The sequence below is a fragment of the Lycorma delicatula genome, chromosome 3 (genome assembly GCF_047948215.1).
Source record: "Lycorma delicatula isolate Av1 chromosome 3, ASM4794821v1, whole genome shotgun sequence".
NCBI classification, from domain to species: Eukaryota; Metazoa; Arthropoda; class Insecta; order Hemiptera; family Fulgoridae; genus Lycorma; species Lycorma delicatula.
The window spans coordinates 78,254,436-78,274,789 of NC_134457.1; positions in this window are offsets into that span (position 1 = coordinate 78,254,436).

The window sequence follows — 20,354 nt, forward strand, 5'->3', positions numbered from 1 at the left end:
GTCTATTGTTAGACCTATCTATAAAGCTGGTTCTTTTAAAGATTTAAATAATTATCGGCCAATTTCTATACTGTCATGTATCGAAAAAGTTTTTGAACGGTATGTCTCTATGCATATTACTAAATACCTTGATGATAACAAATTAATCAGTGAAACTCAATATGGTTTCAGAAAGGGGATTGGGACTAACGATGCTATAAATGATTTATCTGATTTTGTCAATATTAACTTAAATAAATGTAACCATGTAATCTTACTTTTTTTAGATTTTCGTAAAGCTTTTGATACGTTAGACCATCATAAACTTTTAGATGCCCTAAATAAGCTAGGGTTTAATGGCCATTTTAATAATATGCTACAAAACTATTTAAGTAACAGAAAACTTATTGTTAAAATTAAAGATAAATATAGTGATAGATACGAAACGGATAGTGGCGTGCCTCAAGGGTCTATCTTGGGCCCAACACTTTTTAATCTGTACGTTAATGATATGTCTAGCGCGATCTCTAATTCATGTCTGTTGCAATACGCTGATGATAGTGTTTTAGCATTTGGACATAAGCGATTGGAAGAAGCAGAGTTTTTAATGCAAGAAGATTTTAATAATCTATTAAAGTGGCTTCATGACAAAGGCCTAATTATTAACGCTAAAAAAACTACTGTTTTACATGTAAGATCTCCTTATCTTCGATCCCAAAGACCAATAAAAATTATTTGTCATACATGTGACTGTATAAAAAATTACCACATAAATTGTAATTGTGAACATCTCCAGAATGCTGACAAATACAAATATTTGGGTGTACATTTTGACTCTTTTTTTAGATGGGATCACCATATAAAACATATATGTAAAAATTTAAGAGTGGTTGCTATGAAATTCCACCACATCTCACCCCTATTACCAATTCACTGTAAACGCTTACTCTATTCATCCTTGTTTGAATCTGTTATTCGATACGGCTTGACAACATGGGGATCAGCCGCAGACTATCTCATAAATAAAATAAATTTAATACAAAATAGGGTCCTCAAAGATATTGCTCTTTATGATTCTGATAACAATTATGACACTAATTTAAATAATCTTACAAGGTTTCTGTCACTTAGAGGTCTATTTAAATTCTTAACTATTTTTAAGAACTTTTACAACAGTGAATACAGGGTAAATATAGAAAGTGGATACAATTTGAGAGTAATGAGCTTTATCACAGATAGATATAATAATACTTACGGTAAACGATTAAAGAAGTACGTTGTTCCTGCATTACTTAATTCTTTACCGAATCACCTCAATAATGTAAAAAAAAAAAAAAATGATTTAAAAAAACTTCTCATTGAGTGAGCATTAATTATAACGTAATAGGTACTAACAGGATTCATGTTGGATTTATACTGGCAGTCCAGACAATTATAACATGATTATAGTTATTATTTTAATGTTGATAATTATTGTAAATCAATAAATAATGTATTGTTGAATGGTTAAAGCTTAGTTATTTATTTTCTTTATGTAATTGTTGCAACAAGATATTAATTGTGTAATTCGTTGTTGTAATTAAGTATAGTTTTGTTTCTTGAATATAATTTTAGTTACTAAATCTAATACATTACAATTATTAAAGAAATAATTTGTTCATTTAGTTTTTAAATATTTAGTCTAATTTTGTAAAATTAATTTTTATAATTGTACTACTATTATAAGTATTATAAAACTAATAATATCTTTAGTTGTTACATAAAATTGGTTATTACATTAACCACTTAATAATGTAATAATACTCTTTAGTATATCTGTCGACAGACTTAGGTCTGACGGATGACCATGTAAGTTTTAAATTGTAAATAAATAAATAAATAAATAAATTAAAACCAGTAATCCTGTAAATACGTTTAAATGAACTGTACTATTTTCAATTTAGAAATTACATAATTTCTAAATTGAAAATGTATTTCTACTTTTACAGTGTATTTATTGTTGTAATTTTATTATATATACATATCGGTTTAAAGAATAAATACATCTATGTTACGGAGAATAAACGATAGAGATTAATTGATGTCCGATTCACTATCTGTAATAGAGACGATGACTTCATAATGGAAATTTGTATCGATCCTGTTACAGTACTAAAGAACAGTGTATACAAATTTCACATGAGAGTTACTCATTTTTCGATTTATATTGCATGACGATAAAGCCATGGAAACCTATCAGCCATCAATTTCCTTATATATCGAAGTTTTTTCATTACTTTAATGTATTCATGGATTATTATTAAATAAAGACCGAAAGAAGTTCAGGGGAGAAAAATAGAAGTATCTCTCTCTTGCATCAATAGAAAATTTCTTAAAAATAAAAAAAATTATGGGTTATCATATTATCTGATATTTTGCTCGAAGAATGAAATTTTAATAAAAAGTAAATTTTATATTAAACCAAATATCTCTCTCTGTTGTACTATTAATTAAAAATTTTACTTACAATAAAAAAAAAAGAAAATGGATAAAATTAACCTATAAATAATGAATTACAAAATTTATCAAAAATATCATTGAAATTCTCTGACATTTGCAAATAGAATTTAAAATTTTTATCCCTCTTCCACTAAAAAAACTAGAAAATATTTACACTTATAACCTAATTAATAAATATATCAAGGTTCTTTTCTTTTAAACAATATATATATTATTAATAATAATAAACTTCTTAATTAATCGGGTTAAATCACCATTAAAAGGATTCAATAAATATTCTTCGCTAAGCAAAGATATTAGTTTCTAAGATGTCATAATATATCGGCTAATTCAACATCAAAAACTAGTTTTTTACATAACATAAAAGACTTTATAATGTTATGTAACATTTTGAGTTACAATTGTGGTCATCTAGCGACTGCGATACTGAAAGACCGCAGTTAAATTAATTATAAATTGATTATTTTACGTTGTAGATCGTTTGGAAAATATATAAGATTAAAAATAATTACAATTTATACTAACTTTTTAATAAAATATTACACTTTTATTTTCATAAATATTTTACCTGACGAAATTAAGGAAAGTAAATCATTCAATTTTCCTTACTTAGTTTAAGCAGTATGGTGATTTACGAAAAATGTAAAAATCTATAAGGGCACACTTCTTTAGCGAATGACATCTGACGATAGATTTCGCTCTGATTTCTGTGCCTTCAGTAAAATTAAACCAGATTGTAATTATTAGGACCCAGATTAAAGGATACAATAAGTGGTCTTATGTGAAAACCTTAAAAAAGTTTTTAAAAAATAGGAAAAAATTTAATAAAATTAAATATCTTTTATAGTTTTCTTAAAATCTAGACAAAAGATAAAATATTGGGGTCGCAAAACACATTAGTTTATGTTTATCGTAAAATAACTTTGTTAAATGACTAAGAAAAAATAAATCTTATAAATAAAACTTAAAACAAAAAATTGGTCCCAAAACCGTATTTTTAATAGGTTTTATCCGGGGTAAAAGACAATAGATTGGAATCTATAAACATATCATTTTATGTTTGACTGAATGCAATGTATGACTGAATAAAATGAAATGAATAACGTCCACAGAAACAAACGGAAGAATTTCATAGTTTGTTAAAATCAACACGTATTAAATTATGACAGATTTTTACTAGGTATTTTTACGAACAAAAATGTTCAGTATTACAAAACAAGGGGATTAAATATTTTAGAAAATTTCATATCTCTCAAAAACTACTAAAAGTTCAATTCTGGGGCGTATTGTTTTCAATTTGAGGTCAGATTTCATAAAAAAACCAATCAATTTATCCCTAAATTAGGTCACAACAATTACAATCTAGCTTAATTTTACTGAAGGCACAGGAATCAGAGCAAAATCTTTTACCAGCCGACACTCGCTAACAAATCATTTCCGAACTTATAGTTAAATGAAAGTTTAGTTTATTTCCATTAGGAGAACGTCCTGAAAGTTTTATTACATTTTTCGAGATTCAGTCTATATAATAGAAAATTTTTGAGAAAGTATTTCAAATAATACCAGTACATAAGGAAATATGTATACATATATATAAATATATATCTATATAAATAAAAATGTTAATGTTTCTTTGTTCAAAATCTTAAATCTCCGAAAGTTCTTCACAGACTGCTTTGAAATTTTGACACAACGTTGCATTCGAATACACGCGTGTTTTTGTATACTAATCTAAAATACTAAAATATACGTAATATAATGTAACAGTGGTCGTCATAGTTTCAAATTATATCCACTTAATGTCCTGTCATTATGAATGTATCCACCGTTATGGTAAAATGTAACGGTGTAGTCAACTAACTCAATAGTTATTATTTAATACTTGCTTATGCACTATATCATTATCAAATCTTGTTTGTTCGTTTATTAATTTGTTATTGTTAAAATATACGTGGTACTTTTCTAAATTATTGGTAATGTGTAGTCGACATAATTTTAAACTGATGACCACTGTTACATTATATTACGTTATATAAACAAATTTACAAGATAAAGGAGATTTAGATTTAATAAGATTATAACTTAAATTAAAAAAAAAAAAATGTTTTGGTTCCTGATGATGGAATTTTATTCTGAAAGCGCTTGAACGTATGTATAAAAGAATTGTTGGTAAATGGATTTTTTAATTATTAATTATATTTTAGAAATATTAACAATTAAAAATTAAAAAAATATGAAAATCAAATTAAACACATCAGTAAAATAATTCATTAGAAATTTTTAAAGCATATTTTCTAGAAATGAGGCAAATTTAAACTTTTCTCTAGCAATTAGACAACACTTACATGCGATTTTTTTTTAAACAAGTGGATTGGACGTGGCGGACCTATCGACTGGCCTCCAACGTTAACACCTCGTGACTTAATATCTCTGGATTGCTATCAGTGGGGCCGCTTGAAATCATTAGTATACGAACAAAAATGTAATACAAAAGAAGATTTAATTATTAGAATTCTCAGTGCGATATAATTAATTCAAAACAACCCTGTTTTGAAAAACGATAAGCTACCAAAAACATTTTCAGCAGTTTATTTGAGCGTTTGTAAGTCTATGTTTATCTTTGTAAACAAAAATAAATGTTTGTATTTTTCTAAAATATTTAATTCTTTTGTTTTGTAAGATTAAAAATTTTGTTTCGTTTAATGGGACGAAATTTTTCACCAGCCGATACTCGCTAACGAAGCGTTTCCGAGCCTATGTTTATATGAACTTTCTTCTTTAGTTTCACCAGTAGAACATGTCCAGATAATTTGTTACACTCTTCATGAATCGCTCAGTATAACGCATTATAGAAAATAAGAGTAGACTAATTTGTTGCTTTATACGATCTTTATACAAATTTTTTTTAACCGATTATATACATTCCAATAATTTTGATAAAGTATTATTTCCACACGATAATTTGTTTTAGATTATCTTCCATTAAATTTTGTAAAAATCGAATTAAAACCAAAGACAATTTACAAAATATTTTCACATTTCATTGTATGAAATATAACAAAAACAAACAGGACAATTAGAATTATTAAAACAAAAAAGTATAAATATTTTTTTAGGGATATTTTGATTGTCACTCTGAAACGTTTTATTACACGGAAATTCTTTTGAATGAAACTACATTATATGTAATAGCTGTGTAATTAGAAATGCTACAGATAAAGAATAATTTTTTTTTTAAATAATAATTAAAACAGACTTTCAAGACCAAAAAATAATCATTTTTCATCAGCTTTAGGTCGAGCATTTAATTAATTAAATAAAACAACCAACTTATCCATTAATTTGACGCCTACTAACAAACTTTCAAAATTTTAGAACCAATTTATGTCGTCAGTTTTTAACATTTATTTTAATTTAGTTTTTATTGTTTTAAGATTATTTTAGCTTTTTTTTTTTTTTTTTAATACAATTAGACTGACCGAAAACTCTGAAACTGAACATAAGGTTAGTTTACAGTCTCCGGCAATCAGATATATTAATTATTTTTTACCTTAATTTTCTTGAATTTACACGTGAAAGTAAGATGAGTTCAAACTAACATATTTTAACATTCCTTAACGTATTAAAAATTCAGGCAATGATTAGTAAAGAAAAATTAAAAATGTATTCAAATCGTTTATAAAGATTTCTTGCTCAAACCCCCTTCAAGAAAAGGATGAAATTCTCAATTCACATGCTATTTTGAACAAGTTCCTTTAATGGACTCATTATGTTTTTATTTTACAAATAATGTTGGTGAACAACTTTTTTAACAAAAAATTAAATTATTTAAGTAGATGGTTTGAAAATTTTTTTTTATCATTGCCTAGCGTTGTATAAACAATGATAATAATTGTTCAACCGCACAAAATTTTATAAAACTTACTCCCAAATTCCAGAAAGCCTTATATTCACGGTAAGTAGTATATATCTTTACATCGTATTGGCTTCCCTTTTCTTATTTTTATCAGTATGCATTTTTATGATTTATGTTTCTTCTGAATAACTAATTGTTTTTTAACATTGTTTTATTGTATGAATTTTTTTATTTTACGTGTTAGCATATTTATTATATTCACATGTTAAAAAAAATCTGATGTGGACACCACATGACTTCCTTGTTCGCTTGTAAATTATATATACACATTTTTTTTTTTTTAAATGAAAAGTACACACAATGTTAACTTCTAATAATTTTTCATATTCTTTTTTTTATTGTTATTATTGAATTATTTTTTGATTTTTTTTTTGCAATCAGACGTTAATAACTATTAATAAATCAATATATTTAAATTAAAAAAGACAAAGGAGATGAAGTCTGATTCGAACCGATGTGCCTTCCCCCTTCTAAGATTCAGGTATTTCATTAATTAAAATTTCATTTGGCTATAACTCTGTAACCAATGAAAATAAGTACCACTTATGATTTATCGTTGAAAAGCCCTCAATGAGGGCTTATTATTGCAGTTAGAAAAACTCCAAAATCAAACTCTTTTGAATTTTGGACTTTTTGGACACTTTTAGTCCAGTCGATTGGAATCAAAAGGGGAAATGTACAACTAGATGTTACAGCAGTCCTAAATCCAAAATTTCAACACCTACGGCTAATCGTTTTTGAGTTATGCGAGATATATACGTACAGACGTCACGCCGAAACTAGTCAAAATGGATTCAGGGATGAACAAAATGGATATCTCCGTTGAAATCTGAAAACCGAAGTTTTTCGCGCTCACAATGCTTCCTTTACTTCGTAAAAGGGAGTAAAAACAAACCTAAAATCATAAAACTAATAAACTTTCCAAAGAATAATAAAACCAATTTAAAACCCTATTTAAAAAAATAAAAGGTTTTTTCAATTTAAGCTTTTAGAAACTGCACTGAATTAAAAACTATCATTAATAATCCACTTACTAATTGTTATTTTAGAACAGTTGCAATCAACACCTTTCAAAATTTGTAATTATAAATCTTTAATTAGATATAACAACCAACAATTTACTAACAGTTTGTTAATAGTTTGATATTGACTTCAAAACGTCACAGTTTAAAGAATTATTCTTTTTTCTATTTGTTTTGTTTTTTACTTAGTTTTATTTTATGTTTATTATATTAAAAAAAACCTTCTACCAAAAGTATCTGAAAATGTTCCAACTTGACTATCAGAGGAACTTTCTCAATAAAAACTGAAATAGATCCTTTGAAATCGGTTCATTTAAAAAACAGTAAATTTTGAATATTCATGACAAAAAATAAGTTATACTCGTATAAGAATTTTTTTTTTAAATTTTAAATAGTTCTATTTTATGAGAAATTTACCAATATTTCTGTTATTTCTTTTGTTAATTTTTGGAATGAAACTTACCATATAAATAAAGCTCTTTTAATTTAGAGAACTAATTGTTTTTTATTTTTATAATTCTAACATGTTAACGAGTACATGAAAGCTGTTCTTTAGAAGGAAACGAATTCAAAACGTTGTGTTCAATCATTGTATATCCGAAGTAAAAGGTGGTAATTAAGAATGAGGTTGCTCCGTATTAGAGTTTCTAACTGCATGAAAGCGACGGGTGTACTTGAGATGCTTAGAGCAAGATGTAAGGTTCCGGAAATTGAGTCCATCCATTGCCCTTGTGCAAGAGACGTCTTCATAAGCTCAATTCCAGACCGGAACTCCAGCTCACTCATCTTACATACCTTTCCACTAATACGTCTCTCTGTATTTATCAAAATTTTTTATCGCATTTTCCTTTTTTCTTTTAATATTTTTCTTCTTACTATTTTATTTTTATTTACTTTTTTATCTGTTATAAAGTAGGTAAGGTATATATTTTTGTAAGGTACATATTTTTGAAAGTCGATTATTTTTTTTCTAATTTTCCCCCCAGTATTTCCTCCACAAGTCTAACTATAGTATACGAGAGCACATAAAGTTTTAACATCAGATTTATATAATTTCTCTACTGTACTTTTGTAATGAGTTTTCGTTTTTTGTCGGTATAAATAATATTTTTCCCTTAATTTGGATGAAGTTATTTTGTTTAAAAAAGAAAAATTACTTAAAAGTTGTTTAAATTTCAATTAAAAATGTTTATCGACTAAAATTATTAGAAAATAAAATAAGTAACAAGAAATGGATTTATAATTAATTCACATAGTATTAGTAGACCATCTAACTTTATAGAACCAATATTAATTCGATTTTAATTACAGAATAGTTAATTTTTCCTACTGGTAACAACAGATGATGCCCAGATTACTGTTATATTTTTTATCATGATTTTTTTGAATATGAAAAATTCTAAGAACGACAAGGACTTAAACCCAGATTCTTCTATAGGAAAATCATAGACGTTACCATTTTGCTACACCGAATCAAATCTTTTTTTTTTTAATAGGTAGGAGGACATTTGATACATGGTTTTAACGTAAACGTTTACAAGAATACGATGGCGGGACGTTTCTCGATAAATGGCATCGTTTTTAATTATAAGCAATCAAGTTACAAAAACGAAAAAATTACGGTAGTCGTATTACGTAGGCCCTGTAGTAACCTTTTTATTTCCGAATTGCCGTCAGAATTACATAAAATAAAAAGTTTTCAGTTAATGTTAGAATTAATAGCCCAAACATTAAAATAAAGGCATTTAAAATAATAAAGAACAACAATAACTAATAATTTGCAACATTACTACAGATTAAACGGCTAGATCAATTGATATTACACTGGTTAACATGATTTTTGTCTCACGAGTAACAATAAGTGTACTTAATGAAGTTTTTAATTCTGTTTTCAAACATATATTTGGAATTTCTCCATCATCCACAGTGTTTTGTAATTTTAATTTTTTTAAATATTTTAAAACGTTCTTTCGTCCATTTGTCCATTGTCAAGTAAAGGTTCCTAGAGCATTGTAAGTATGATGGAACCAAAAAGCTAACTCAAAGGGTAGGACTGCTACTGTTGTGCAGGTTCAAACGTGTATAAGCATGTACATACGTATTCTAGTGTAGCTCACAGTCACCAGAACGACTCCAGTTGTGAGATAGCAGTAAACACGTCATTGTGTGTCTGATTTATTGTGTATTACATATTTACAACTTTATTTCTTTTAATTAGTCGTTAGTGACAAAATACCTAGAATTTGTTTAAATCATCCTAACAATTTTTGTTATGTGTGTAGTGAAGTAACGCTCAAGTCCCAAAGGCGAAACCGTAGACCAAACAAGGATCTGGGCCCCACATATCTGTAGTTTATCGTGTTCTAGGCTTCTCACTGCATGGGAAAATGGCACACGCCACATGGTATTTGCTATTCCTATGATTTGGAACCCGAAGATCACTCTTCTGACTGTTATTTCTGCTTAACAAACATTAAAGGGATTACGTCAAAATCAAAATAGTGTGGTGTACCCTATCTTGCAATCTGCAACGAGACCAGTTCCACACTGCGAAGAATTGCCCATACAAAAGCCTCCAGAACGTGTGACATTAGATGAAGAAAGCTCAGAGTCTGATGGAAGTAAGGAAGTAAAAGAAACAGATTCTGGTGATACAACTTTTGAACAAAGCAGTTCATCTGAGCCTCATTTACTTACTCGAGAAAATCTTAACGATCTCATACGAATTTAAAGTTATTCAAAAAACAGTCTGAAATGCTTGTTTCCCGGTTAAAAGGACGGAATCTTCTTCAAAAGAATACAAAGATAAGTACTTATCGTAATCGTAATTCTGATTCAAAGACTATTATTCTGAAGAAAATGGCTTAGTGTTTTGTAATGACATTTCTTCTCTTATGGAGACACTTAGTAATGAACATAACCCAATAGAATGCAATTGGAATTGATTCCTCTAAAGTTAGTTTAAAAGCTGTGCTTCTGCATAATGGCAATAAATTCCCTTCAGTACCTGCGGCTCACTCTGCTAGTACGAAAGAAACATATAAAAACTTTAAATTTATATTGGAAAAGCTTCAATATGCAGTGTATGAGTGGAATATTTGTGTTGATTTGAAGGTAATTGCACTTATTCTTGGTCTGCAGCTTGGTTAGACAAATTACTGTTGTTATTTGAAAGACAGAAGGGACAGAAAAAAACATTTCATTAGAAAAGAATGGCCTAAAATCGAATCGCTCTTTCCTGAACAGAAAAATGTGAAACATGACCCATTTTGCAATCCTAAAAATGTGTACCAAAATATCTACCTCCGTTACACATCAAACTATGATTAATGAAGAATTTCGTCAAGGCTACGGACAATACTCCTGGTTTCATGTACTTAAAGCAGAAGTTTCCTAAAATTAGTGATGTCAAAATTAAAGAAGTAGTATTTGTGGGTCCACAAATACGATCGCTAATGCATGATGAAAAGTTTGAGAAACTACTGAATCCACTGGCGAAAGTAGCTGGGCAAGCATTCAAAAATGTTACTCAGTGTTTTTTTGGGAAATCGAAAGGCAGAAAATTACCGTGATATTATCAACGATCTCATAACATCTTATAAAAATATGTTTTTAATATGTCATTAAAATTACACTTTCTGTACTCGCACCTAGATTTCTTCCCGGGAAATCTTCCACAGTGAGCGATGAGCACGGAGAACACTTACATCAGGAGATTTCAGCTATGAAAAAGAGGTATCAAGGCAAATGGAATCCTAATATGCTGGCCGCTTATTGTTGGACCATCAAAAGAGATGCACCACAGGTAAAACATAGCAGAAAATCGTCATTTCTTACTTTCTAGGCGAGTCAAATGTTTGAATATTGTGTAGTTAAGAATGCAGAAAGTATGAAAAATGTTTGAAATTATAAATACTTGTCTGTCGGAAATCTTGCGTGATGGGGTAAAACCGATATCCTAGTTGAATTGAGAAGAAAAAATACTTTCAGACTTACATATTTTTCTTCCTCAGACAAAAAAAAATTTATTTTTGTTCTCCAGTGTTATTTACTTTCAAATCTTTTAAATCACAGTATTTAATTTTAACATTTAGTTTAAAATTTTAAAATAGGAAAAGATCAACTTAATTTTTAAACGATTTTATAGGCACGAAATTTTAATGATGGACAACGACCCAGTAATTATTGATATATTTAAGTTTAAAATTAAAAAAAAAATAATTAAAATTAAATAAAAAATGGTAAGGCTTAAATCATATTAAAAAACATGTTTATCGCTAAGGAAGATAGCGAATAAATAATTTATTACCTCTTTCTACCTCCAGTAAAATAAAATTGAAAACCTTATAAAATGAAAAGTTCAATAATTAATCGTATGATGGGCAAGTATAAGAAAGAGCAATCTTTGTCAAAATCGGATTTTAAGAATTATAAGCATTTAAATAGAAATTTTAAAAATTTAGAATTATTTAAATTAAAATTATTGGACTACGTTTTAATAAAATTAAAATTGTTAAAAATCTTATAGAAATAAAATAAATTTATAATTAAAAATTATACAAAATAATAAAGAAGAGAAAGCCAATTAAAATGAGACGCTACAGTAGATAACAATAGGAATATAATTTTAGTAGGTGATAAGGCATAACACAGAATATAATCAAAAACAAAAAGTTGAAAATAACTGTATTGATAAGCAGGCAGGATTCACTGTTAGAAAAAGAAATCAATACAGATTGACAAAATTTTGTATCAATTACAATTTGTTAATTAAAAACATCTTTTCTTCCACGAAACACATGGTAAATGACTCCGATATTAGATATGTGTTCCTAAATGCAAAAGCGATAACAGAGGCAAACTAAGCACAGACCATACGTTGGTAATTTCCGAGACTAGATTTAAAGAAGTTTATTCTTAAGCAAAAATCATATATGGAATTAATTATTGTGTTTATAAACAAAGTATTTAAAATGAAGTTGCAACAGAGTTAAATTTTATTTAAAACAAAATATACGTTTCAATAACAATTATATCTTCAATTATTTTTTTTTTTAATTTAATCCCAGAAAAAGTGTTCTTTTAGACTACATAAATTATTTAATTTTACTCGAAATTATGTAAACCTTATTTATTTTTCACGGTACATAAACAGTCCAAGAATTGTAGTTAAAAATTACAATTTCTATCCTAGAATTAAGCAACAACTATTTACCTTTCACTTCATGCAAGAAATAAATTTACGACAATAACGTTTATTTTATACCAAATCTTCACTATTTACACAGGTTTAATAAAAGAAATAAGATTAAAAAATAACAATAAACAACAATTGAGTTTGTTTAAAGTATTTAAAGAACGATCTTTAAGGGAAAACCTTATTTAACTTGGAAGTAAAACTAACGAAATAACAAGGAGAAATCTATAACGAATTTTACCGGTGAAGATTTGTCAAACATTATTAACTTAGAGCCATCTGATAACATAATTACAGAGTATCCTTCTTATAACTCTTAAAAAATAATTAAATAAGATTTCCCTCAAAACTTTATCTCAACGCTTTTACTTTCAAAACTTAAATCAAATTAATTAAGAATTTTGCAACATAACAAAATTCCGTATTGATCAAACAACAATAATTTTTTTTTACGGTAAAAATTATCCAAATAATTTCTATGACAGATAAAACAAAACAAAAAAGGAAAAAATATAACCGATTATCATTTTGAACTTACACATAAGTTTAAAAGCAATGCGTTTTACTCTACGATGTTTACAAAATAACTTTACTTTCCTACATTGTATTTATTTATACAAATACATTATTTTAGAAAACATTTTTTAATTAAAAAACTCGTTAAAATAAAAACAAATTATTTTATTAGAAAGAGTTGAAATTTACCGATTATTATTTAAAAAAATACTATTACTAGTAATATAAGTGTGCTTCTGTAAGGAATATGTAGTGAGAGAGATAACGATATATGGAGGTACTAAAATGTCATTAAATAAGTAGTGATGTTGATGAGTATTACACAAGTAATCGTTGCTATGACAACGAGATACGCATCAGCTAACGACATGAGACAACGACATTGCTTCCGTGGGTCACGCCACCTCCCGACTGGACATACAACGCCGTAGTGTATAACATTCTTTGGTTAGTTCAAGGTGAATCTTTCATCTCGATTTCTTTTGACATAATAAATGAATTTTAAAATGTAAAGTAGAAGTTTCTAATTATTATGGATTGATAAACGTAACTTAATAAAAAATAAATTGGTTTAATACACAACTGCACAAATTTACCGCTTATTTAAAAAAAGTTAACATGTTTCACACAAGGTGGATCTTGGATGCCAATCTCGACTTTTTCAAGCCTAAAAAATATGAATTTAAAATGTGACGTAAACGGTTCTAATAATTATCGATGATTAACGATAATTTAAGAAAAAAACCAATTACTTTAATGAATATAAAAAATTAATTCATTTTCAAATTAAACTAAATTAGTTAATTTTTAAATTAACAATATAATAATAAAAAATATTTTTAAAATGTAACCTTTATTTGGTTTACCTTAATGTGGATCTCGGTTGCCAATCTCGAGAATTTTAAAATGTGATGTAAAATTTTCTAAATAGTAATTATTGATAATTACTATATTATATATATATATTATTATATTATATTATATATTATTATATTATATTATATATTATTATATTATATTATATATATTATATATTATATATTACTATATTATTGATAATTTTTTTAATTATTTATTTAATATAATAATAATTTTTTATTATTTAAACAAAAAAATTGTTTTGATAAAAATATATTTTTTTTTAATTTAATGAATATTTAAAATAATATAACATCTTTATAATTTTGCTCAACGTATATCTCTGTTACCGATATCGATTTCTTCACATTTAATAAATGTGAATCTTAAAACGTGATTAAAACTTTCTAATTTTTATCAATTAATTACCGTAATATAAGTAAAAACAAATCGTATTAAAAAAATAAAAAAAAAATGGTGAATTTGAATGAAAAGATATGCAACTATATATTTTACCGCAAAGTGGATGTCGGATGCCAATTTCTACTTATTCAGATCTAATTAATAATATAAATATAGATAAGGTAATTTATATTAAAACAAATTAATTTTGAAGAAAAATGTAGAAATTTAACGATGACTTAATAAAATAAATAATTTTTATGGTTTCGATCAATCGATCTATTTGATCAACTGATACCGATCTCTGTTTGTTCAGACCTAATAAATATGAATTTTAAAGTGTGATGTGAAAGTTTCAAATTAAATCAATTGTTTAAAGTAATTAGGAAAAAACAAATTACTTTAGAATATATATATATATGAAATTATATATAAATGATTAATTATATATATGATTAATTATATATATATGAAATTTAAAAATTTAAAAAAGTACATTTCATGATTTCGCAAATGTGGATCTATAACGCCGATCTTGACTTCTTCAAACATAATGAATGTAAATTTTTATAAAGTAACATAAATTTTTCTAATTATTATCGACTGATTAACGTAATTTATGTAATAAAAAATTATTTTCATAAAAAAATATTAAAATTTAACGATAATTAATAAAATTATTATTTTTAACATTTTGGTCAATGCGTAACTTCGGATGACGATCTCGATTTCTTCAGAATAAATAAATGTGAATTTTAAATGTGATATAAAGGTTTCTAATTATTATCAGGTTATTAATTAAAATAGTAAGGCTTATTAGGTAAAAAATAATTTTTTAAACAGAAAAAAGTTTACACTTAAAGATTATTTTTTTAAATATTAAATTTTTGTGATTTCGCTCAATGTGGATCTCGTATACTCGTCTTGACTTCTTCAGACCTAATAAATGTCTATTTTAAAACACGATATAATACAGTTCCTAATTATAATCGATCTATTAACGTAATGCAATAAAAACAGATTATTTTAATAGACAAATACTAAAACTTAACCATTATTAAAAATCACATGACATTTTTTCGCTCACGGTGAAAGTCAACTTTCAATCTCGACATCTTCAGACCTAATAAATGCAAATTTTAAAATCTGATGTAAAATTTTCTAATTATATCGACTGACTAAAGTAATTTAAGTAAAACAAGTTAATTTAATAGAAAATATTAAAAATAAACGAATGTTTAAAAAACGTTAAATTTTTTCTGATTTCACTCAATGTGGATCTCGGAAACCTATTTAATCTTGTCAGACCTAATTAATGTGAATTTAAAATGTGATGTAAAAGTTTTCTAATTATTATCGATTGGACGTAATTTAATTAAAAATAAATTGTTTTAATGGAAAAATACTAAAATTTAACGATTATTTAAAAAATATAATTTTTCTGGTTTCGCTCAAGATGGACCTCGGATTCCAATCTTGACTTCTGACCTAAGAAACAGAATTCCTAGTTTTAAAAACTTTAATAAATTGATTGAAATTTTCAGTAGTTTGTAGCGGATTGATGTATAAATCCTACAACTTTTTTAACAAACCTATTATCATCATCATCTGGTTTTCTGTATGATGGCGTCCCTTAGCACTCCGTCTATCTTATCTTCTCCCTATTTACATCTCGAAAGCTCTAATCCTGCCCTTCTTCCTCTACCTTACGGTGTGCATGAAATACTTGAAATTTGCAACAACATACATCATGCCGGAGAATTGTTTTAAGTCTTTGTGAAAACGAAAATACAGTTCCGAAGAACACTGATACCAGAAAATGTACAGATACAGAAAAACAAGTTTAATAGCACATGCTGCAAAAATTTCTTTAAGAGTCCTAAACTGAAGGTTGGTAATAACAATGAAAGAAAATATAGGAGAGGAACAGTTTGGCTTTAGGAAAGAGAAAGGTATCAGAGGTGTCATGGGCAACTATGGTTGGAGAGAGGAGAGAGATGTCTAGAAAGAATAAGAAGAATGAGTCTGTGTTTCACAGATTTAGAGGAAGCATTTGGTAAACAAAACTGGAAAACATTATGGAGATTTCAAAAAAAAAAAAACTGGAAAAAATTACACATGAGACAAACAGCAGCATTGAATGCAAGTAAAAATATGACGGTTAGGTCTAAGAGGAGATATTACGTGCAGATGTCCGTCACCGACAGTTTTCAACATTTACAATAAATATACTACAAGGAATATATTAGAAGAAAGAGAAGAAGGAATAAATATAGGAAGAAAAAAATAAAACTCATATTGTTCGCTGATGATATGGTAATTCTAGCTGATACACGCACGCGCTTAAAAGATTATCAACAGTCCCGGAGAAAGAAAGAATATGGAATGAAAATAAATGTACGAAGACTATAGTAATGGAAATAAGTAACAAAGAGAATTTAGTAGTAAGGAAAAGTAAAGGAACAATAGAAAAAGTAAAAAATTTCAAATATTTGGGTACTATGTTGACAGAGTAGTGAGAAAGCACAAACTCGCTAATGCATCAAAATCATTAATTAATTCCATTCGATTCTTCAATTTCAAGGCTTTAATTTTTAACATTTACTTCTTTATCACTTAATTTATTTCTCTCTCATTCATTCTTCATTAATATTCGCATTAAGATTCCATACTTAATACATTCACCTCAAACTCTATTTGTACAAATTTTGTTAACAAATAGATAAGTTTATAGATAGGAAACCTTTTTATTAAAGAAATAAAATCTTAGCACAATAACAACTGATGTAAGCAAAACAGATAAACTTCCGTAGGAATCTGGCTTAAATGTTTATGATTGGTAAGACACTTTGGTGATAAGCAAGAATTTCATCGTCAAAAATGCCTGAGTCTAGAATTTCAGGTAACTCTTCATTATCTGGATGAAAATCAATGCGTTGCTTTATTTAAACCAAACTCTACAGTGTCATTAATTTGATATACTACTCCCATATAGAGAAAAGAGATCTTTCTTATCAACCAACCTTTTCCCTTAACCTAAATCCTTTTTCCCCTCAGTGGATTTTTTAAGTTTTCTCGAGATGACCGTTGAATTTATATCAAAGAAGTACGGACCTCTTTCTTTTTTGAGTTGATACGTCCTTGGTTTACGATTTCATCCCGATTGGTTAAGTTTGCACGAGTTCCTAATTCCAATGCGAAATATGATTACTAACTACTATTGGTAGTTCTACGCATCCTCTTTTTTATATCCATTTGTCAGAAATTATTTAAAAATCGGGTGAATATCGGTCAATCATAGACTAAATTATTAACACGGAATAAAAAATTGATTTATTGCTTACGGAAGAGGGTGTTTTGATAATTTGTGTCGGAACAACGAGAGAAGGCTGTGAGAAGCTACAAGATTTTCAGATTGTTCACAAGCAGAGTATTTGCAGACGACTGTATGTGAGTATTATCACGAGATAAAATTTGTGATCAGAAATAATGTTCAATAGTATAGAAACATTTAAAATTTTTCGCATATTATAGGTTAACCATTTAACCGGGTTAACTCGGTTTAATCAAGGTTATTTGCAACTACAGAGTGGCGCACGAAATGATCCAACATTTGGTTTTGTTAAAAAATATTTATTTGAAACGGAATACAAAAAAGTAGAAAAACAACTTCTTTACTATACACCTGGAGATTATATTCTGCCTATCACATGTTCAATATGACCACCGTCACGTCTATCAACTTCTTCAACACGAACTTCTATGTTGTTAATAACTCGACGACACATATCCTCGATTATCTTGTTGCACATCTCAATGAACAGCACTCGCAGTTACATCACTGTAGGAGGATGTTTAGGTAAATCTTTTCCTTTAGAAAACCCCAAGGAAAATAATCCTTTTCGTGAAGCATGTGTGGATTTTAGGAAGTCTAAAAACGCACATTTTGTTTATTAACGACCACGTCTAGGTAAAAATGTGCCTCATCTGAAATTCGAACATTATTCCACAATAAGTCTCGGTTCACACCCCGTTCAGCGAGTGCCATTCTTTGATGTATATTGTCAACCGTTAATTTGGCAACACCGTTATTTTGTACGGATATAAATGCAAATCAGTTTTTAAAATTCAGATCAAAGACAGATCTCTCAGAAATCCCAAGTTGTCTGCTGCTTTTCTTGTTGATTTTCCCGAGTTCCTCAACAACGCTGCTCTGACAGCTTCGACATTCTATGGAGAACGAACATCGGGAGGCCGTTCGCGCTTACTCTCAGATACTGAACCGTCACTATTAAATTTTTCATAAAGTCTACGTATTGTTTTAAATGATGGTGACCACGGAGTTTGAAAATGTACATGAAACCGTCTTTGCATAAGCACCACACTTTTCGTTTCATACAAAAACAATACTGTCTTTACGCACTATTCAACAATCAATCAGTCTTCCTTTGTCAGCCATCTTGGAATGAGATAAAAACAGCGCGCTAGGAAAGAGAAGAAATTAATATCCATGAACCGCTGTCACTTCTGCCAAAATAAACATATTAATAATTACTAACCTAAACAATTATAGCTGAAACAAATGTGATCATTTCATGCGCCACTCTGTATATAGTTAAAAATGCTTTTTTTTAGCAGATATCTTCTTTTTTTCTAAGAATAGAGGTAAATAGAAAGGAGCGATGAACTTAATCATAATTGTCAATGAGCCATGAATTTGTTGTTTCGATTCTATTGTTGCGGCTATCAATTACAAATTCCATTAACGCCTCATTGAATCATTTCCTATTCTAGCTTTAGGCCAATAAATTTCAGGAACGATCCTATTATATTTTAAACGATCTGTATATAACTCGACATAAGACTATATGGAAAAAACAATATTCGGAATAAAATCGATCAATATTATTGCCCAAATATTTAATATCTTTGGTTCGAATATGAATGGGCGTCTTTTCCTCTAATATATATATATATATATATATATATATATATATATATATATATATATATATACATATTCATCCTCTTATCTCCAATTTTCTATTTTTGTAAAATTTAATTAGTTATTCACCGAAAAAGAATGTACATTCCAGAAAATAATAATTCAGTCAACGAGAGTAACTAGAAAATACAAACATTTCTCGCTTGAAAAAATATTTTTAAAAAATAAATAAATAAAATAGAAGGTAAAATCCTTTCAATTTTGAATACGATCTAGGAATGAATGTTCAGAGATATCAGCTGTTTAAATTCCGTCAAAATGTCTAAAATTTACAAAAGAGATGAGTAATGCAGTCGCTCTATTTGTTATACAATTATGAAGAGCGACATTAGTAGTAAGTGTATACAAAGCGACGTGGTTGATTTCCTCAAATGGAGCGCCGGGCGGACGACTTCACATCCGGCAACGTAGCTCCAGACGCCTCTAGTTCCGCCTACCACAATGGTCCTTCAACAAGAAGGCGGAAACATCCCCTGTTCCATGCAAATGCCAAACTAACTTATGGCTCCCTCTATTTCTCTTCACGATCTTAAACTTGCAAACAATACCGAACACCGGCGTCTTTCTGTCACTTAAACAACTTTAGTTTACTTCTCTTTCACATATTTCTTCCACATTTTAAAGATAAAAATACCAAAAAAGAAAATCAGAATACGTAAGTTAAAAACAACATTACCATTTTTACATCCATATGTAACATACAAGATCGTTAAATGTACTATCAATTCACGTAATAATCCACGTAAAAGAACTTTTTTTAACTAGTACATTATTCTTAAATTTTACTTGGTTTGTATACACACTTACACCCGCAAACACACACACACATATATATATATATATATATATATATATATATATGTGTGTGTGTGTGTGTGTGTATGAGCGCGCACGCGTTGGGACAAAGATGCATTCAATGTATACATTAAGTTCAACCCTTTTTTCCCATATTATTATGAT